This window comes from Cebus imitator, unplaced genomic scaffold (assembly GCF_001604975.1).
Source record: "Cebus imitator isolate Cc_AM_T3 unplaced genomic scaffold, Cebus_imitator-1.0 Scaffold28, whole genome shotgun sequence".
Classification (NCBI taxonomy): Eukaryota; Metazoa; Chordata; class Mammalia; order Primates; family Cebidae; genus Cebus; species Cebus imitator.
This window is the reverse complement of record NW_016107343.1, coordinates 4,370,205-4,392,061: the sequence shown is the minus strand read 5'-3', so window position 1 is coordinate 4,392,061 and position 21,857 is coordinate 4,370,205. Positions and strand designations below refer to the sequence as shown.

At 49.1% G+C, this 21,857-nt stretch overlaps 1 long non-coding RNA gene across 1 annotated transcript in view; it reads right to left on the bottom strand.

Moving 5' to 3' along the window:
* The window catches only part of LOC108300498, a 19,732-nt gene extending 1,034 nt beyond the window's left edge, over positions 1 to 18,698 (bottom strand). Inside the window, exons 1-2 of the long non-coding RNA XR_001823457.1 lie at positions 18,580 to 18,698; positions 3,752 to 3,911 (exon numbers count right to left, since the gene is read on the bottom strand). This is a non-coding gene — a long non-coding RNA (uncharacterized LOC108300498). The remainder of the gene's footprint in view (positions 1 to 3,751; positions 3,912 to 18,579) is intronic.
* Positions 18,699 to 21,857: the final 3,159 nt, after the last annotated feature.

The window sequence follows — 21,857 nt, the reverse complement described above, 5'->3', positions numbered from 1 at the left end:
AAAAAAAAAAAAAAAAAGGGGAAAGAAAGATATCAATTATATTCCTGATGCCTAGAGAGACCGCCATTGTTAACATTTTAGTTTATATCCTTCCAGTCTTTTTTTTCTTATGTGTGGATGCACACAACACATTACCTATGTAGGATAATGTATATTTATACCACATGTAGACTATGCAATATATTCTGCATATGGAATATAATATAGAATATACTATGTATAAAATGACAATATACTGCAGATATACTGGGCTAAGTAGTCTCCCTGGTCATCTGACCACCCTACTGGAGTTCTGGCTGTGGAGCCCAGTGATGTGGCCATATGAGCCTTGCTCTGGGCAGATAGATTGGACCAACAGAGTGCCAGAGATGGGACTGGGAGACAAGATGGGTGAGCGTGGAGAAAGATGGACACCACCAGTTGTTGGCTTCAGGAACTGTAACAAAAGCAAATATTTGGAGGCTAGGATTGCTTAGCTTTCTCCTTGGAATCAGCAGACTCTCAGAGGCTGGGATTAATTTGAAGAAATTTACTAGCAGAGTTTGTGGCAGATAAAACAGTTTGCTTATTTCACACTCGTATGGCCACCTGCTAGGAACTGTTTGTTCAGTTTCGAATTCTTTAATTAAAATCAACATAAAACAGATTGAAAACATCCCAAGAAGGGGATGCTTGATTTGCTGGAGGATATTGCAGAAAGATGGAGCAAAGTGGCTCAAAAAAACGCTTCGTCACCAAGCAAGCGGGCGGCAGGGAGGTGCAGCCTGGCTAACTGTCGGATTCAAGTGTGTGAGTGTGTGTGCCAGAGGCTGGCGGGAAGTGCAGAGAACTCGCTTGAGCTTTCGTCCCACTTCGGGCATTTTTCATGATGATGGTGGTGGGCTGGGGTGGAAAAGTGAAAGGTCCTCTTTGCTTCTACCCCTTAGAAAAGTCCAGTTCTGCATTCATTCCTTCACCAAATAGTCATTGAATTTCTCTATGTCAGAAATCATGAATAACATACAACCCTTGACCTCAAGAAGCTCAGGATGGGTAAGGGAAACAGGAAAGTGAAATAGCAATTTTAACCAGTACATGCTATGTACTGCAGTAAGTGTTAATGCTAGGTACCATGGGAGCCCCCAGTGCTGACCTGTGGAAGAGGTAAGGAGCTCAGGTTAGATTTCTAAGAACACATGACATCTACCTCAGCTGAGATCTAATGAGTGGATAGAACTTATTAAAGTTAAAATGATTTATCAGTTAGCTTCTGCTACAATATGCTGTGTAACAAATACCTACCATCTCTCAGTGGCAAATAACAATACAGTTTATCTGTGTCTATGCGTTGGTTGAGGGTCTGCTGATCTTGGCTGGGCCTGATCAGGCAAATCTGCTCCATGAGCCTCTTTCCCTCTCTGGAACCAGCAGGCTAGCTTGGCATGATTCTCTAATGGTGACAGAGAAAGGAGAAGAGAGAAAGCCCAATCACATTTCTTCTAACATTCCATTGGCCAAAGCAAGTAGCAAGTTGTATGTCTGTACCCAAGGTTAAAAGGCTGGGAAATATATTACATATATTCCACTTCAGTGGGATAACACACACACTCAGCTCTTCGGAACAGTGGTCATTAATACAACCCATCACACATGGGATGGATGCAGTGGTGGTGGGGTATTATAGGATGAGGGACAGCATGTGTGTTATGGGGCTGTACAGGCTAGGCACTGTCTGTAGGATCATGCATATGAGGAGGGGCTTGCAAGACTCCTAGAAGGGCATGCAGGAGGAAAAGAGAAAGGTCTTATCTATCTGTCAGCACAATCTTTGGATTTTGGACTTTGTCCCCAGGCCAGTGAGGAAGTGCTGGTGAGGTTTTTTTTTTTTTTTTTTTACAGATGGAGTCTTGCTCTGTTGCCCAGGCTGGAGTGCAGCGGCATGATCTTGGCTCACTGCAACCTCTGCCTCCTGGGTTCAAGCGATTCTTCTGCCTCAGCTTCCCGAGTAGCTGGGATTACAGTTGTGCACCACCACACCTGGCTAATTTTTTTCCATTTTAGTAGAGATGGGATTTCACCATATTTACTAGGCTGGTCTCGAACTCCTGACCTAGTGATCTGCTCACCTCGGCTTTCCAAAGTACTAGAATTACATGTGTGAGCCACTGTGCCCAGCCTGTGCTGGGGGGGGTTTAAGTGGGGAGTGACATGACCAGATTTTGCCTTAACATCATCTCTCTGGCTGGCTTGAGTGGAGAACAGAGTGGATAGGACAGAGATTTGGGGTTAGAAGACGAATTAGGAGACTTCCAGCAACCTAGGCTTCCACAGGAGCTGATTTCATGATCAGGAGACTCAGGTTGTGACCTCCTGTTTTTATACAGCATTTTTCCTAAATGCTTGTTAAACTTTAACTCATGGTATGCCAGCTCATAGCAAAAAGCCCTGCTGCTGTTACAGCAAATGGAATTGGTGGAGATGGTAAAGGAATAGAAGGCTTGCTGGTCCTAACACATCCCATTCACGTTGGCCTTGACTCATAACAGTAACTGGTCCTCTGAACCTCACCATCATTTCTCCTCAGGCTCCACAGCTCTCGAGCAGGCAGAAGCTAGAGGTTGGTATCCAGGGTAGAAATTTCTCTGCTTGGCCGGGCATGGTGGGCCACACCTGTAATCCCAGCACTTGGGGAGGCCAAGGCAGGTGAATCACTTGAGGTCAGGGGTTGGAGACCAGCCTGGCCAACGTGATGAAACTCCATCTCTACTAAAAATACAGAAAACTAGCTGGGCGTGGTGGTGCACAGCTACTCGGGAGGCTGAAGTAGAAGAATTTCTCGAACCCAGGAGGCAGAGGTTGCAGTGAACTGAGATTGTGCCACTGCACTCCAGCCTGGGGAACAGAGTGAGACTCCGTTTCAAAAAAAAAAAAAAAAAAAAAATTGCTCCACTCACCCTGAGGTGATCTCTCCATACTCCCTCCCTTCCCCAAGCCCTACTCCTTTTGGATCCAGCTGTTGCAGATGCTCTGCAGACATCACTGGGCATAGGGACTGTCTGCTGGAGATCGTGGCCCTGGTGCCCTGTGGGGAAGGCCAGCTCAGTGGGCTCTGCCCAGTGCCCATTTCCTGACACCTGCTTTTAATGCCTGATTTTGAGTTAGCCACTTGGCATTTTGCATCCATCCCCTACTGGCTTGACATAGTGGGAAAGACACTGTAGTCAGAGTCCAAAGATCTGGGGTTGAATATCACTTCAACTCCCTGCAGGTCCTGGGATCTTGAACAAGTCACTGGAGCTCTCTGGGCCTTGGTTTCCTCATTGTTGGTTGATCTCAGCTGGTAAAGTCACCAAATGTGGCCATGGGTGTGAAATATCCTGGAGAACCTCTCACTCCTCAATTCCTGGCCCAGACACCCGCAACCATCCTGGAAATGGCAGCTGAAACTTACCTCCTCTTCCCGGAGAGCCCAAGCAGACCTCTGCCAAAGCTCCCCTGGCTTTAGATGGCTCCCATGGAAATGCAAGCCTCTCGTCCATGTGTAGTTGTGTCTCTGAGCCCACAAGCCCTGGCACAGAACTGGCAGCTCACAGGTGAATACATGTTGAATATGGAGTGTAAACTCTTTCTAGCCTAATCTGGCCTGGCAAATTCGTCCACTTGTTCTCCTTTTCCTTCTGAAGACACTTCCTTCCCATGCCTGGTGCTCAGGACCAGGATTTGCTCCCAGGGTGCCGGGCAGGCCTATGTTTAGATTCCCCTTCTTCCTGACCTGCAAGGATCTTTATAAAGCACTGGGTCACGGGAGCACAGTGGACTGGTTATAACTTTGCAACTGAAGCCCAGGATTCAAGGCGTCTTGACACTGATGCTCACTGGCTGTGGTCAGGGGGACTCACCCAAATCCTCTGAGCTCCCGTTAGTTTATGCATCTAGAAAACAAGGATGCTAATGATTTTATGGCTATTGTTAATTGTCTCTTTTGAGCAGTTCTTGTGTGCTTGGTATGAAAACCATCATCACCACTACCATTATCACAGTGCTGGGACTGCCAGTCCTTGAGAGTTTGTTATGGTCCTGGCAGACGACTTTATGAAGAATAAGAGCTCATTAACCCATACAAATTCCCCCAAGGCCTGTTTTCTTGTTTCTGGGTGCCTACCTGCCTGCTCTGGTGTGAGGAGCAAAGGAAATGACTCTGTGTGTGTGTGTGTGTGTGTGTGTGTGTGTGTGTGTGTGTGTGTGTGTGTGTGAAGATTAAGGGACAGGGAGTGGGGAGATAGGCTTAAGAGGTCTGGATCCTTCCTACCTTGTTTTAGGAGAAGCAGCTCAGGTAAGAGGAAACTGTTTGGATTCTGTTTGGAGTTGAAGAGAGCAGGTTTTGAGTCCCAGCTCTGCCACTTTCTACTGTGAAGTTTTGAGCCAGACATATAGCCACTATAAGCCTCAGTTTCCCTATATGCAAAATGGGCTAAGACCTTGAAGATGAATGAGATGAGGACAATTACAAAGCAGCTAGCAGAAGGCAGGATGTGCATCAGATGCACGACACTAAGCCACTTGTAAAGTGGTTAGCAGGTAGCCTAGGTAGGACATACTAAAAAATGAAACTCACTTTCTGTGCCTTTATTTTGATTTGATCATCATCAAGTGGCTTTTGAGGATAGGTAAAGAGGATTACAGTCATCCAGGGGAGAAACTGAGGCTCAGCAATGTCAAGCGACTTGCCTAAGGCCACACAGTGAGCAAATCACCAGGCTTGTCTGACACTGGGTCCTGCTCACCTCCAGCCTTGCTGACCTTCCTGACACAGCCACCTGCTTCCCTGACATCTCTGTGCCTGGCTCTGGGCCTGAGGCAATGGCTGGGACCCTGTGGTGTCCGGTAGCTAGCCTGCACTTTCTGTCCTTGTCCAGCCCTCTGCACCCCATGTCCCCCATCACCAGCTCCCCGGACTTTGCTTCTCGGCTGAGGGGCACACTACTGTGAATCAGCCTCCTTTGTGGCGTTGATTAGAGGCCTCCTCCTACAAACATCAAAGCTTCAATTAACATGGGCCGCTTGCAACCCTCTTGCAAAACTCTGATAAGAATAGAATTTTCTCTTGGAAAATGGATTTTTATTTAGTTGTGTGTACTGTTGGTTAAATGACCTACTCTGTACACTGGCGCTGAGATTCTGGGGACAATTAGGGGGCTCGTCAGGAGCTGGTTATCTGAAGGAAACAGGCGCCGAGCTGTTTAGCTGTCTAATATCCTGACAGAGGGCGGGGGGCAGAGGCAAATTAAAAAAGCTTCTCTCCTTCTCTAGACACGGGGAGTGGAGGGTGGTGTGCTGAGTAGGGGCTTTGTGGGGCAGGAAGTAGTCCCCGCTCTCCTGGGGGTATGGCTGGGTTGGTTGGCCCCAGCCTTGTCTTGACTGTGTCTGTGTTTGTAGGGTGTGCAGGAGTCTCAGGTGCTGCTCAGAGCATAGCCTGGCCTCAAAGAGGACCCGGGGAGCTGGCTGGCTGGGTGTGGAGGGGGCAGGATTCAAGAACACAGCAGGGCTGGGTGCACCTGAGCTGGAGGCATGGGAGGCTGAGGCTGGTAGCCCGTTTTTTTGATAATCACTCCTCTTATTAAACTTGCCTTCTTCAAGAGATGAGATGGGTTAATGTTCAGAAAATGCTGTCTCTTCAGTCTCAATGCTTCTAGGGAAGGAAAAGAAGCACTCCCCCCTGTCCAGGATCCCTGAGAGGTCATCGACTTAGGCCCCCATCAGGCTGTAATCTTTTTGGTTCCAAAGACCCTCCCAAAAAGGGAAGCCCTCAATTCCTTCCATCTCTCCTTGAGCTTCCATTCACTGACAGAAAAGTTCTTCCAATTGTCTAACCACATTTCTCCAGCTGCACTTTAAGTCTATCCTGAATGTATACATCAGACAGAGTGAGAGACTTAGGGTTAGGGGAGTGGCCTGCTTGGGAGTGGGAGAGTTTGGGGTGGGTGTGAGGATGGACAGCTGGCTGGGGAAGGCAGGGTGCAGAAGAGCTGGTCAGCAAACTGCTCTTCTTCCTTGAGTAGGGGAGGTCTGGTGTAGCATCACTGTATTGATTCAATTATTCCCTACAATGTAATACTCTGCATTTGTGTGATAGCAACAAATAGAGTTGAAAGACATACAAAAATAAATGATCTGAAAGTTAATATGGCTGAATGGGCATCTATGTATTCGAGGAGAGAGGTTTTGTTTTACATTGTAAAATCAATAGCGTGCAGAACAATGTCCTAACTTCCCCTGGGGACCCCAGCGAACCTGCCCGTATCGATTGCCATGCAAATTAATTGAATTCATGAAATCCACATTGCTGGGTAATTGATGCTTCTTATAATTACCTCCAAGTTATGAGCTTTTAGGGGATTGCATTGATTCCTGGGCAGTGGGAAGGGCAGGGGAGGGTGAAGGGAAGAGGCGGCTTCCTGGAACTTCGGCCAGTGGCTGTCCAGGTGGGCAGTGGGCAGGTGCGGGTTGACCAAGGCTTGAGTCAGGGTCGTTTGCCTGGTGGTGGTGGGAGGCAGGGGTTGGTGGGATCTTCATCTCAGTTTGCTGACCCAGCCCAGGTGAAGCTGGAAGTTTGGGGAAACCTGAGCAAGTACACCTGGACATTTGAAAGGCCCCTTGGGAGGAAGGCTGCTGTGGCATCTGGGGCTCCTTGGGTGCCAAGAGTGTCTTCAGGGAGTAATAATAGCAAACATTCATTTAGCATTTATTATATGCCAGGCTTTGTTCCAGGTATGTTGCAAACTCAATATATCCTCCAGACAACCATGAGGCATGTACTATTATTATTACTTTTGGTTGTTGAAGAAATGAGGCACAGAGAGTTAGGTAAGTTGTCCAAGTGACAGAGCTGGAATCCTTGACCACAGGCTAATCCATGAATGGGCTTCAGGAGCCAACCTCCTCCTATCACATGAGCAGCCTGCACGTTGATGCATGCGTGTTTCTCAGAGGGAGAGTCTGTAACTTATCATAATCACGGATGCAAATATCTGCTATATAAACATTGTTTCTATTAATATTATTCCTTATATTTGTGCAGTGATGAGTGTTTTAATTCACGTTTTTGCAGGACATAATGTGTGACCTTGGAAAAGCCACATAACTTATCTGAGCCTCTTCTACACTTGCAAAAGCAGGAGGTTGGGATGGATGTTGTCCAGGTCTCTTTGCAGCTCTGGCATCTGCGGGTGATGCAGGGCATTTGCTCATATGGACCTCCCAAGAAGCCCTGAGCCAAGAAGGATGTTGGGCAAAAGTGGAACCACAGACACAGTGGGGCTGGGTCTCTCAGGGCCACTCATGCAGCAGGTTAGTGGCAGGGACATGATGAGGACAGGTGGAGCCAGTCTTCAAGCCAGGTGTGCCTCAGGCCTCTGTCTCTTGTCTGCCTAGAGACCCTCCCATGGGGGTTGGCCAAACCCAAGGAGGAGTCTGATGCTGGTCCTCGAGCTGGTACTGCCATTCCTTTACCTTGGATCCACAGGTCAGCACAACCGTGGATAGCTCCCTTCTCTCTATTGCTGCTATGTGAGCAAGCCGTTTCCCCTTCCTGGGCTCAGTGCTTTTACTTGAAGAATGAGTTGACTTTGGAACTGGCTGGAGCCAGGGGCCAGGGATGCTCTTGGCCGCAGGGTGACACGGCTGGGTTGGAACCCAGAGGGATGCAAAGGCTTCTAATAGACACTGTCTCCAGGAAAGTACTTGTATAATGCCAGCCCTCTTCACTTCTTCCCTGGGCTTGGCAGAACGTGAGGGCTGGCCGTTCCTATCACCCTTCCCTCTTCCCAGGCTTGGCTTTGGAGCAGCTGAGGCCGAGCTCCAGAGAGATCTGTCTTGTGATTGATGGAGTCTGGCCTGGTGAATCTGAAGCAGCATGAGTTGCCATCCATGTTGGGGACCTGGCCTGGCTCCATGTCCTTGCCAGGGCAGTCTGGGCTTGCCATATAGCACTCACAGCAGGGAGACTGGGGCTCAGAGTTCAAGGTGGAGGCTAGAGCAGGGTAGGAAGCTTGGTCCTGCCTGTGGCTGGAGCTTCTACCTGGCTCCTAAGGACTTGGTATAGGGTGGTTGTGGCCATGAGCCCCTCATTGGGCACTAGGCAGTGGTTCTAACTCTCCATCTCCTGGAACCTTTGGGGCTAGAAGGGCACTGACTCCTTACAAGGCAGCTGCCTCTGCAGAGGACAGGGTGTGTGGCATGCTCAGAGGTTTCTGGCACTGCTACGGCCTCCTTGCCAACCCCAGCCTTGGTGTGGAGACTCCAGGCTGTGCTAGGATGTCCTTCCTGGCAACAGTCATAGTCTTGAGGGGGAACTGGGAGGCTTCCCTGACTCATCCAGGCCACCAGGTGGCTAGCTACTAAGAAGAACTCTCCTGCTTTGATCCCTGTGTCCAGATCAAGAGTTCCTCAATGACCTTGGTGCTGATCTTCTGGACTTAATGACTCTTGAGAGATGGTAGGATCTTATGAGATCATCTGATCTAACCTCCTCACCAAAATGAAGTTCAAAGAAGTCATTTGGCTTGTCCAAGATTACATGGTCAGTAGGTGTCAGAGCTGAATCTTCAGTCCAAGTGTAGGACTCTTTCCATGACATCAAAATAATCTCCCAGCCACTCACCAGCCATTTCCTCTCTGGGCATCTCTGGGGTGGGGTGCTGATGTTGGCTGGGGGAGAGTCTTCTTTATCCTCATCGCAGAGAATCCTAAGACTTTCCAGGGGTCAGGACATGGTAGAAGAAGCCAGCCTTGCTGGCTATGTCTTTGCCTCTGGCTGCTGGACCCCCTGAGCCCTGAAGAACACAGGCTTCTAGACCTAGCTAGGACACCTCTATCCCTCCCTTCTGGAGAGAACAGCCCATTTTCCCTTGGCACACCCTGGGGCAGAGATGGTACTATGGCAGCCTTAATAGGGGAAGTTGATGAATGCATCAGAAATGTGTATAATTAAAATTGAAAACAAATTGTGGGATGGTTGATGTTTCTCTCTCTCTCCTCTCTCCCTGGAGGAGGGGAATTCTGTCTGTACGTACTGAGCCCCAAGGAAGAACTAGGGTGAGGTCTGGCATGGGGCCTGGAGTGAAGGACAGCCTGAAATGACGCTTACATCCATCCTTCCATCCTTTCATCCTTGCATTTCAACTCACCCACCCATCAGCCTGCTCGCCCATCTGTTTGCCCACCTACCCAATCCATCTATCTGCATCCACTCATCTACCCACACATCCATCCATCACCCACCCACCCATCTATTGATCCACCCATCCATCCATCTACTAAGCAACCCACCTATTCATCCATCCATCCTTCCATCCCAACTCATTCACCCACCCATCCACCTACTAACCCATCTATTCACCCATCCACTCATCCATCTATCCACATCCACTCATCTACTCACACATTTATCCCCACATCCAGGCACCCACTTATCTGTCTACCCATTCATCCATTTGTCCATCCATCTATTTGTCCATCCATTCATCCATCCCATAGTTTCTTCCCCTACATGCAGTGGACACTGATGTGGGAGGTATACTAGTGGGTGCAGAGGTGAACAGTGGACAGAATGATGCAGCAAGTGTTCAGGGTAGAAGACAAATTCTTGCCTCGTGTCAGAATTTCCTGGGGTTTCCAACAGTTAATTATTCAAGGATAAGGCCCAAAAAGAGCACAGACTTCCTTGTATAGAAGAAGTTGGGATCCTTAAGTTGTTTACATTCTGTGCTACAAGAGCATATTTAGTGTTGCAGGCCCTGGTGAAATTGTCATTGCCATAGTTGTCCTGAGCATTTGAGGAGGGCCTACTAGGCCCATTCCCCTGAGACCTCATTTAACCCAACACAGCAACCAAATGGATCTGGTACAGTTACGAGCCCTATTTCACAGACGAGGAGACTGAGGGTTAGGTAAGCAAAGCAAACGTGCCTCAGTGAGCGACTAGTTTGTGATGAGAATGGAATGAGGTCAAGGCCAAGATTTACTCTGCAAACAAGTTGGAAGATGGATATGAATCAGAAATAACCAGTGTGCTTTAAAAAAAACTTCCTTTTAAGCTTCAGTACAAATTAATTCTGTCCTTAGGAATGTGGGCCACATGTGGGTCAGAAGGCAAAGAAAAACAGGAGCTCCACAGCTAACCCTGTTCTCTTGGCTCCAAGAGCTGGGTGGTACCAAAACTTAAGGAGCTCCGACTCTGTGTGATGCTGGATATTTATTTCATCATCTGATTTGGGGGTAATGAAGCTCTGGTGCACCATGAGAATATTACCCCACAAAGCAGGGTTTATTATCACCATTTCACAGATGAGAAAGTGAGGCAAAGAGGGTTAAGATCACTTGTGCAGGAGAACCCAGATAATAAGTGAAAGACAGGAATTTGAAGCCAGGTGAGGTAAATACCTCCAGTGCTCACTTCTACCTTGACCTGCTTGCTGCCCTAGCTGAGCCACATAGCTGTGTCTGTGTAGGTGGGACCAGGAACAAGGATGACCAACTCAATCTCGCCAGTCTTTCCTAGAAATACTGAACAACCCAGAACCTGCCCATGCCCTACAGAGTCAGGCCCGCTTTGAGTTTCATTTGGAGCTCTGGCTATGGCAGGACCTGTTGATGCCCTGCCTGGATCCCTGTGTCTCATCTCCTCACCCCACCCCACCCACTGCCATGGGTACTGACTGGGTCACTGCTGTGGGTTTGATGCCCTATTGGGGGTTGTGGCTCCAAACGTAGTCACAGGCCCCCATCTTAGTTATCTACTGTAATAAATGATCCCAGCACTCAGCAGCTTAAGACAGCAAACATGGATGATCTCATATAGTTTCTGTGAATCAGGAGCTTGAGAGTGGCTTAGCTAGATGTTTCTGGCATGAGGTCTATCATGAAGTTGTAGTCAAGAGGTTGGCTGGGGCTGCCATCTCATCTGAAGGCTTGACTGTGGTTGTGAGATCCACTTCCAAGATGATTTACTTGCATGGCTCACAAGGCCTCCTGGCTACTGGCAGGAAGCTGCTGTTCTTTGCCCTGTGGACCTCTCTACAGGGCTGCTTGAGTGTCTCCAGGGCATGGCTTTCCCTAGAATGGGTGATCCAAGAGAGAGACAGAGCTTAAGAAGAAAGCAGCAATGTCTTTTATGAGCTAGTTTCAGAAGTCACCTTGTAACTTTGAACAATTCTTTTAATTTGAAGTGAGTCACTAAGTCTGGTCACATTCAAGTGGAGGGGAATCAGGCCTTTTTTTTTTTTTTTTTTTTGAAAAAAATTAAAAAAAAAAAAATTGCGGACACATTCTAAAACCAACATACTCTCAACTGTTCTTTTTGGCTGGCAAATGGTAAGCCACTCAGCTCTTAACCAGACACCAACCAGGGCTCTACCAAAGGATCTTTGGGGATAGTACCTCCTGACTGGCTCATAGTGCTTCTGATCATGGGAGGTGAGGATATCCCCTTTCCAGTCCATTTCTAACCACTTCCTTTTGTTCTAGCTCACTGTTTTCTACTTACTCTTTATAACAATGATAGTTACCCTTAATTGAGAACCTGCTATGTGCTCAATTAATAATCCTTAAGAAATTCTGCAAGGTGGGGAAAGACAGGATCAGAAAAGTTAGGTGACTTGTCCTGGGCCCCACACTAGCCCCTGGCAGACCTGGGCTCACCCTGGGCTTCTCTGTCTTGCCTGCGCCCCCTGCCTGATGAGCCTTCCCCTGGTCTCAGCACTGCCCTGTCTTCAGGACCTGGTTCAGGCATGGCCCCTTGGGGGAGGCTCCCTCTAATGGGCCCCTGGCTGGCAGTGAGTGATCCGGGAGTCCCTCCCTGTCCCTGTCCTCTTGTCTTTGTTTGTATACACACCTCGTTTCCCCTATTAACCCATGAGTGTCTTCAGGAATATGTTTGTCAATGGTTCCCATGTCCCCCAGAGTGCACATCAAAGCACCTGCCACACAGCATGACTCAGGATTTGGGACCTAAGTGATTGGAATGGTCTCCCTGGCCAGACAGCTGAGATTCACTGCCTTTAGCAGGTCTCAGGGAAAGGATCAGAAACTCGGCTCCCCAGCCAGTCGGCTGTAACTGTTTCCCGCCTGTGTCTCATTGTCCAGAGCCACTGGCCCAGCTCCTGACCCCTTCAGCACGGCCTTGTGGCCTAGCTCCTCTTGGCTGCATTGCCGCTGCCCACCCCTCTTGACCCCCCTCACCCCAATTTCTCTTATCGTAGCTCCCAGACTCCCTGCTTCTTCTCCCCTAAACTGATTCTCAGTAAAATCTCTCTATTCTGACTTCTCGTGCCTCTTTAGGTTTGTTCCTGGAACCTTTTGTCCCTCTCCCTCCCCCAGCTCATCTGAGTCACCCTCCTTGGCCTCTGTCCCCCCCCCGCCCCTCCCCAGGTGGTGGGACCTGTTGCTGGTCTCCTGCCTGCACCCCCACCCCCTGCCATGCCCCTCCCTGAGCCCAACTCCTGGCGACCATCTCCCAGTGCCCCTCCCTGCCCATCTCCCAGCGCCCCTCCCTGCCCATCTCCCGGCGCCCATCTCCCTGGCTCTCGTCTCCAAGGTTACCTGGTGACTTTGCCTATCTCCCTCCCTCTTTCCGCCTCCCATTTCTGAGTGGTTCCTCCAGGGAGGGTTGAGGGGGGCCTGGAGGGTGGGCAGCGGGGAAAGATAGATCATCTTCCCCCCACCCCCGTCTGTCTTCTCCCTGGCCCCCTAATGGCTGGTCTATCCTTTGTCCCTCTCTCTTCCCCTCCATGCTTTGTAACCTCCTCCCCGGGTTTCTCTCTCTCTCTTTGTCTTCTATTCTCCTTTCCCCATCTTTCTTTTTCTGTCTCTCTCAGTTCCCTCCTCTCTGTTTCTGAGTCTCTTTCTCTGACCTGCGCTCTAGCATTCTGTCTTTGTCCTCTTCCTCTCTGAATTCTTGTTTCTAACTCACAAACAACAAAGAATTAGCCCAGCTCCAGTTCCCTGGGTGGGGCTCATCAACACCCCATCCCTGTGTCTTTAGGTTTTGGTGCTGAATAGCTTTGTAGGAAGAAATTGAAAGTCTGAAGCCTGATGTGGGGCTGAGCTCTGTTTAGGGCTGGGCATGAAGTGCTTCAGGGAGGGGAGAGGGCAGGACCCCATGCTGGCATGTGCTCCCCACTTTCCAAGTATATGCCAGGCCTAAGGACAGACTGGAACCCCACATTCTGTGTGTCAGACGAAGCCTGGACAGGCAGAGGCTGAGGCTGAGAGACACCCCCAGGTGTCAAGGAGAACACTGTGGGGCCACCCAGGGCTCCTGCGGCCGCCTGTGCTTCCATCTACAGGTGGATCTATTTCCATCACACCAGGCAATGCTCTCAGAGAGCCCAGCCCAGAGCCTGGCATACAGCAGGTGCTCAGCAAATGTGTGTTTCCTTTCTGATTGGGGTTGGAGGGAGGTACACCGGGCTTCTGGCCTTATTGTCAGACAGACAATGCACCATTCTGGGAGAAGTAAACCTTTTCCCAAGAACCTTTTGAGAAACTTTTCCAGAAAAATTAAGAGAAGAATTTTTTTTTCCATTCAGAAATGTTCATTCCCCCCTGCTGAAATTTTCCATTTTTTCTCAGACTTGCATATCTGCACCTAAACATACTAAATGGCTTCCATATCTCAACATGATCATGACATCTTAATGCATCTTTATGTTCCTAAAGTAATAGTGATATTCTGAAAGACCCTAGAAACAAGACCATGCATATATTTGGACCCCCTCACATTTTCCCCTTGGCCTCAGTATTTCTGCTGCCCGACCCCCACCCCCTTATGTCTCTAGACTAGAACTCTGAGAGATCAGGCTGGCATGACGGGTACTAGTCTCCTAAATACGGGAGTAAGAAGGGGGTTCCCAGCTCAGCCAGGCTCAGACGCTGCCCAGCCCAGCCAGGCCCCATCTGTCCACCCAGGATGGGCAGGTCCAACCAGGCCCAGCCAGACCTCATCAGATCCAGTTAGGCTGATGGAGGCTTCAGCTCTGAGTGTCTTTCCTGGCCCCTTAGATGGATTCTTTTTGGCTTCTTCCCAGATTCCCAAGACAAGGTAAGGAATCAGGGTCAGGGATGAGATCCTACCTCAGGCCCCTATAGGTATAGGGGACAATCTGTACCACTCTGCATTCTCCCCTCCCCTACAAGTATTTGGGAACACATACTTCCTGTGTGCCAGGTCTAGGCCATCCTGCTGCTCCTAGGAATGCTTCTCATCTTCTCTGTTGATCCGTTATAAGTGCCTTTTCAAAAATGGATGTATGACTCACCTCCTCCAGGGAGCCTTCCCTCACTAATTCCATGCATTGATTCAACATGTATTTATGGAGTGTCTGCCACATGCCAGGTACTATAATGGACACAGGGAATACCTTAGTGAACAAAATGGCTAAAGTTCCTGCCCCTGTGAAGCTTGTATAAGAGAGACAGGGAGTAAACAGAAAAACAGATACCATGGGTGACAAAGAGGGGATCTTTCCCTAGCTAGAGGGTCAGGGAAAGGCCTAGCTCACTCTTTTTTTTTTTTGAGATGGAGTCTTGCTCTCGTTGCCCAGGCTGGAGTGCAGTGGCACTATCTTGGCTGACTGCAACCTCCGCCTCCCAGGTTCAAGTGATTCTCCTGCCTCAGCCTCCTGAGTAGCTAGGATTACAGGCGTGCACCACTACACCCTGCTAATTTTTTGTATTTTTAGTAGAGGCATGTTGGTCAGGCTGGTCTTGAACTCCTGACTTCATGATCCACCCACCTCGGCCTCCCAAAGTGCTAGGATTACAGATGTGAGCCACTGCGCCTGGCCATGGCTCAGCTCATTCTCAAAGGAGAAAGACCCTGTCTGAGAGGGAAGTTCTAGTCCATCTTGGCCACAAACTAGTGGTGTGACCCTGGGCAGGCAAGTCACCTATCTCTGAGCTTATTTTTCTCAACTGTGAAAGAAAGGGTCCCTTTCCCCTCTAGAATCATGTTTATTTAAAAGCAAATTTACTTTCAGACAAGTTTATAAACAAATTATTTCTTGAGACTTGGGCATTGTAGAAAAATGTGAAATTCTAATTAAGCATAAAGAAAAAAGAAAAAATAATAGAATAATCACAATGAAACTGTCAAGGTAATAATCATTTTCATCACCCATAATTCTGCCTCTCAGAGACAACTGCTCCTGGCATCTTGGGAATCTCAGCTCATGCAGAAGCAGGCAGCAAACTGTCTGCTGAGGTCCCTGGAGATGAGCCCTCTCCCACTCACCCACTTTTTTTGTCTCTGCTCTGTCTCCTTGCACACACCCCAGGATGGAGTGGGGGACCCCAGCCAGCCCGGGGTCCCTTGGGGCCATGGCCCACAGTCCCTTTGCAAGGGCAGCAAGGCCCCTCTGTGGCTGCGGGGCTGCCCTGCCAGGACTTGCTGGGTAGAGCCTGTCCAGGCTCAGAGATGCTACAGCACAGGAGAATGGGCAGCTGGAGCACCTGGGGCCCTGTCTTCAGCCAGGTCCACTGAACCAGGCGGGTGGGGATGCAGTGCAGCATGCGGCCAAAAGATGGCAGCACCACACTGCCTCAGGCCCGCGGGCAGTGGGCGGCAGGAAGGTTCCGCCAGGTAGGTGTTTGTGCCAGGGTCTGGTCATGGGCTAGTCCTTTGTCCTCCAAGGCTCTGAGTGGGAACCGCTGCTTTGGCTGGGCCTCCTGGAAGGCGGTGCTTGAGTGGCCTTAGGCAGAGCAACAGGCAGATCACTGCATTCCAGAGGCCTCCAGCGCTGAATTGCTCCCTAAGTCCCTAGGGTCATTTGCTGTTTCAGAACCATCTGGCAATGGGAGCTCCAGACCCTGCCTCACCTTGGGCAAGCCCCTCCTGCTCCCCCCCGCCCCAGCAGATCTTCTTTTGTGATACCTGGATGGGCTGGAAAAGGAGGAGAGAGGGAGAAGGGGCAAGGACGACTGAGTTCTCAGGCTGCAGCCTCACTTGCTTGGCCTCCAAGCCAAGTTCCACCACTTGCTTGCCGGTTACCTCCAGCAAGTGACTTAACGTCGCTGAGTTATCTCTAAAAGGTGGTGCAACGAAAATAATATTAGGCTTTATTATTATTAGCTATTTTAATGACAGCTCTGAAAGACCTAACCTCCTCTAGTATATTAGGTCAATCTGGAAGCATTTCTCAGTGGTCTTTTCTTCTCTTTCTCTCTCTCTCTCTCTTTTTTGACAGAGTCTTGCTCTGTTGCCCAGGCTGGAGTGCAGTGGCAGGATCTCGGCTCACTGCGACTCCTGCCTCCTGGGTTCAAGCGATTCTCCTGCCTCAGCCTCCTGAGTAGCTGGGATTACAGGAACATGCCAATACACCCAGCTAATTTTTGCATTTTTAGTAGAGATGGGATTTCACCATTTTGGTCAGGCTGGTCTCGAACTCCTGACCTTGTGATCTGCCTGCTTCTGTCTCCCAAAGTGCTGGGATTACAGGTATGAACCACTGCAACTGGCCAGTGGTCTTATTTTCTAATAGCCCCTGTGCTTGTCCTGTCTCATCCTCTTAGGATCCCCACCCTTTGCTCATCTTCATTCTGTAATAGCTCAGTGGCACCCACCATTTATTGGGCATGGATGCCATGCTTGGCACTATGCTTGCCTTCCAAGGAACGCTTTGAGGTACCACCTCTTACAGGTGGGGAAGCAGGGGCTTGGAAAGATGGAATATCTTGCTCAGGGACACACAGTAGAGCTAGGATCCAACCAGGTGTCCCAGTCCTGGACTCTCTTCCTTCAGACCCCTTGGCCCCTACTCTGCCAAGCCAGGTTATTTTCTCCTGTTCAAATACCAGTCAGGGCCCTGAGTGCCCTTCTCTGGGGTTCTGATCCTCCTCTAAACCGTGAGTACTGTTAACGCAGCCACTAACCTCCTGAGTGTGTGGGGGCAGAGACGGGTGGAAGCCTTGGCTGCCCTTGGGTGTGTGTCCTCCGAGTGGGGCAGGAGGGGGATGGAATAACTCATGGGAGGCTGGCGCCCAGTCCTGCTTGGTGCTCCCCCCCCACCCCGCTGGTGCTGACTTGTTAGGCCGAGGGAGCTGACACCCTAACAGCGCCTGTCAGACTCCAATGAGTTGATGATGTGGAAACTGGTTATTAAGTGTAATAACAGTGGTTTGGTTTTTCCACGGTTCTGCCTGTAAGTACCTAAGTGACAGCTGGCTTGTGCCACAGTGCTGCATGCTAAGTGGCCTGAGGATGGGGTACAGGGGAGGGCGTGAGGGACTCTTCCAAGGTTTTGGTTGGAGGGAGGCCAGGAGGTGCCGCCGCCTGTGCCTCTTTGGTGGGGGAGGCCTTTCAGCCCATGTGGGACAATGGGTCCTGGCTTCTGGGCCCGGGCCCGGGTCTGGGCTGGATGGAATGTGTGGATTCAGGATGGCAAACTCTGTGGTGTCGTGTCCCCAAACCTAATGGGTCCTCATAGACACAATCCCCCTCACTAACCTTGTCCCTGGATCAACAGTTTAAGAACTGGATTGGAAATCTGGAAACTTGGGGTTTAAGCTTTGCGCCTAATTGCTTGTGACCTTAGGAACATGGCTTAACTCTTTCAGTTGCCCCATCTTCACATGAAGGCTTTGAACAGGGTTATTCACTTAACTACAAGTGTCAAACCAATGGACAAGGGATAGAAACTTGCTGTTAGATGAATGGGTAAAGAAAACATGGTAGAGACATATAGTGGAATATTATTTAGCCTTGAAAAAGAGGGAAATCCTGTCATTTGCAACAATGCGATGAACCTGGAGGACATTATGGTAAGTGAAATAAGCCAGTCACAGATGAACAAATACTGCATGATTCCACTTATATGACATATTAGACATTGTCAAACTCATGGCAGCAGAGAAAACAGTTGGCTCCACCAACAGCACCTAGGGCTTGGAGCAAATTGTCAGGAGCTAGGGGAAGAGGCAAACAGGGAGTTGTTCCATGCATGTAGAGTTTCGGTTCTGCGGGTTGAATGAGTCCTAGGGATGTGCTGTACAGCATAGTGGTTAGAGTTCACAATCTGGTGTTGTGTACTTCAAAATTGCTTATGATCTCATGTTAAGTGTTCTTACCACAAAAAACCCAAACAAACCCAAAGGAACACGGGAAGCATTGGGAAGTGTTGGATATGCCTATTACCTTGATTGTGGTGATGATATCATGGGTGTTTGCATATGTCCAAAATTGCCAAATTGTACACATTAACTATGTACAGTTATTTGTATGTCAACTATACCTCAACAAAGCTGTTAAAAGAAACTTGCTGTTAGACATATTTTGTTTGGCCTATACAGTGCATTAAAGTGCCCACATCTAAAATTCTAGAATTTCTGATAGAGATTCACTCTTCTGACCTCCCTTCAAAAATTGTAAAAATTGGTAACACTGGGCCTGCATGTCCACATGGCAACAATTGACTGCAATCCTTCTCCCCTCACACAGGGTTTACACTCTCCTAACCTGCCGCAGTCCCCACCGTTCCCTATTGTATCCCCCCACAGGGGCTTTGTGCCAATAGCTATTGACTTATTGCCCTGATCCTCCTCATTTACCTGCATTCAGTGCCTGGTCCTGTATTGTTTATTCACTGAAGGCCCATTTTGTGTACGGCGTCATGCTTTTTACATCAGAAATTAGGACGATAAATCAAAGATCTTAGAAGAGGGAACTGAGGCCAGGTGTGGTGGCTCACACCTGTAATCCCAGCACTTTAGGAGGCCGAGGTAGGGGGATCTCCTGAGGTCAGGAGTTTGAGACCAGCCTGGCCAACCCTGTCTCTACTAACAAACAAACAAACAAAAATTACCCAGGCATGGTGGCATGTGGCTGCAATCCCAACTACTGGGAGGCTAAGGCAGGAGGATTGCTTGAACCCGAGAGGTGGAGGTTGCAGTGAGCCGAGATCATGCCACTGCACTCCAGCTTGAGCAACAGAGTGAGACTCCATCTCAAACAAAACAGAACAAAACAAAAAAAAGAGGGATCATTCATTATACCTGGGTATAATGGATCATAGACATCATAGACATCTCCAACATCACTTTCAGCTGAGAAATCCAGAATTTTGTAATACAAGAAGTCTCTGCCCCTCTCTCCCTGAACTGTGAAAAGGAACATTTTCATTCAGGGTGATCTCCATCTCCATGCTCAGGTCTGAAAGGGAGACTGTTCCCTTCCCCCTGTCCTCATGCCTCATCCTGACCTACAAATAATTTGGCTCCCTGGATGTGTAGGTGGGGAGCGCTCATAAACTAGCCATGTACTCTCTCTCTGTTAGTTTCCTTATCTGGAAAAATGACCATTGGGTTGTTGAAAAATTTGGAGTTTGGGGCTTGAGTTTTCCAGGCTACATACTCTGTGACTGACCTTGGACAAGTCATTTCACCTCTCTGTGTCTCCTTCTCTGCAACTTGGGGATAAACACTATCATTCCTGTATAACAATATCTGTTCTGGAAATGGAAAGTACTGTACAAATGAGCGATTATTGCTATTAATTTTATACATATAAACAGAAGGAGATATTTTCTCCTCCCCTGTATCAAGGGGATGGCAGAAGAATAAAGTGAAGTGATATGCATGTCACTGCCTTGGAAGAGAAATTGTTCCAGTCCACAAGGGATTCTGTATTGTGATTATTAATAGAGTTCACCAAATGGTCTTGGCTGGGAGCCTGAAGGTGTGGCAGCTGCAGGGACTTGAAACTCTCTACCACCGTGGCTCCTGTCTGCTTGCCTGCTCAAGACGACAACTCCCACATTTCCCCCTTCTCTAGGCTGGATTTCCTCTGTCCCCCAGAACCCAGCTTTGATTGTCCTTTTCCCTTGAGTTCTCCTGGATGAGCCCCGCTCTCCTGCACCCTATACCACTCTTACTTTCTGGGTGTCGGGGACCATTGAGTGCCATCCTGGAGCGGTTTTAGTGATCACCTAATGATTCAGCTGATGGACATATTTTTTTGAGGCCCCACCATATGCCACGTACTGAATTGGTATTAAAGAGATGAATATGACATATGAAGCCCTTGATCTTGTGGAGGTGACAGTGGGGACTCCTCCCACTGTCACCAGAGATAATATGCAAAGGAACAAGTTGGTACAAATGCAGAGATAATTAAGACAGTGGTAAGTTCCGTTAATAAAATAAAAGAGAGATGATATGCTGCAGGGTGCTTGGGTGGTGGGGAGTGGTGGTAACAGAGGCTGGTTATCTCTTCTTGGAGGAGCCATCCTGTGAGCTGAGATGTGAAAGATGGAAAGGAGCAGCTATTTCAAGAGATGCATTCCAAGTAGAGAGAATGACGTTGGTGTATCCAGGCTTCTTCATTAGCTGATGAAGACAGAGAAGGGAAGTGTCTTGTATGAGGCCGCACAGCTGATCATCAGCACAGCAGGACTAAAATCTGTTCTTCCGACATCCAGGCCCATGGTACGCTAATGCAGACCTTATTTCTTCTTTGCAAGCTGGGCCTCTGTGGACCTCCCACCTGTCAGTCATCTTTCCACACCGCAGCCAGGGAGGACCCACCCTCTGTCCCAGGGTAGCTTCAAGCCTGCTTTGCCCTGCTCTCCAGAGGTAAATGTGACAAGACAGGAGCAGAGAGAAAGCAGAGTGGCCCAGTGGTTTCTGCCATTCACTGCTAAGTGCAATAAACCCAGTGGAATCCCAGCCTTAGAATGGCCTCGTTTAATTAATGCTAAATGACTGTGGGACCCGTATGGATTTATACATTAGATCCACATTAACACCAAATCGTTTGATCGCGAATAACTGTTAAAATAATGAACACAAGCGCTTTACAACTAGATTAGAAAGATGGGACTCAGCCTCCTGCCCAGCCTGGGGGGTCAAAGCACCCTTCCCAGGATTCTGCCTCCTTTTCCTCTCTCTTGTTTGAGAAGCTGTGATTTCCAAAGAGCATTTATTGAGCCGTCCCCATGCCTAGCACTGTGTGATGGGTGTAGGATGAAGCACAAAACTTCCCCTCAGGAGCTTGCAACGTAGGGGAGGAGGTGAGCTGTGCACTTGAAAATGAAGCATGTATTAGAGAAGTACGTTCTGGGACTTTACAAATATCTCATTTAATCCCTTCAATATTGGGAGGTAGGTACTATGAGCAAGTCTCAACTGGCAGATGAAAAACCTATGTTTGTTACAGATGAGAACCTTGCCCAAGGTCACCCACTTAGAGGAGGCATAACTGGAAACAAAATCTACACTTAGCCTCCTGACCCCTGGTTAATTCCACTGCATAGCCTTGCTTCCTAAGATGATGGACTAGAGAGAGTGGTTCTCACCCTTAGGTAGACTGCCGGGGCAGGCGGGAGGGTGCCATGGAGGAGGAGGCCTTTGAAGGGTGCCTGTAGGCCATTGGTAGGAATTGGGGGTTGGTGGATGGAACTGTTGGATGGAGAGAGAAAAGGGGATTTCTTCCTTCCCCCTCCCTTATGCACCCCCCTCTGTCCCTCTTACCCTCTGTGCTCACACATTGTCCCCACAGAGTATGCAAGTCCTTCTTCTGAGTGGCTTCTCTGACACTTCTTCCTGAGAATCAGGTTATTCAGTTCGGCTCGTGGGAGAAGGTTGTGCTCCACCCCAGTGAGCATGGCATATGCACACTCTAATGCCCCCACTGCCAGCCCCGCTGTTACTTGACCGTGCATGCTTCCGGGGCTTCAGCAGGTGCGGGCAGCAGTGGGTGAAGGATGATGAGCTTCGCAGGAAGAAGACAGGATCAACCCCTCGCAGGGTGTTTCTGGAGAGGGAGGAGTGGAGCCCAGCTGCCCCGCTCATTTCTTCTGGCTCCTCCAGTCTCTAGAAACCTCACTTCC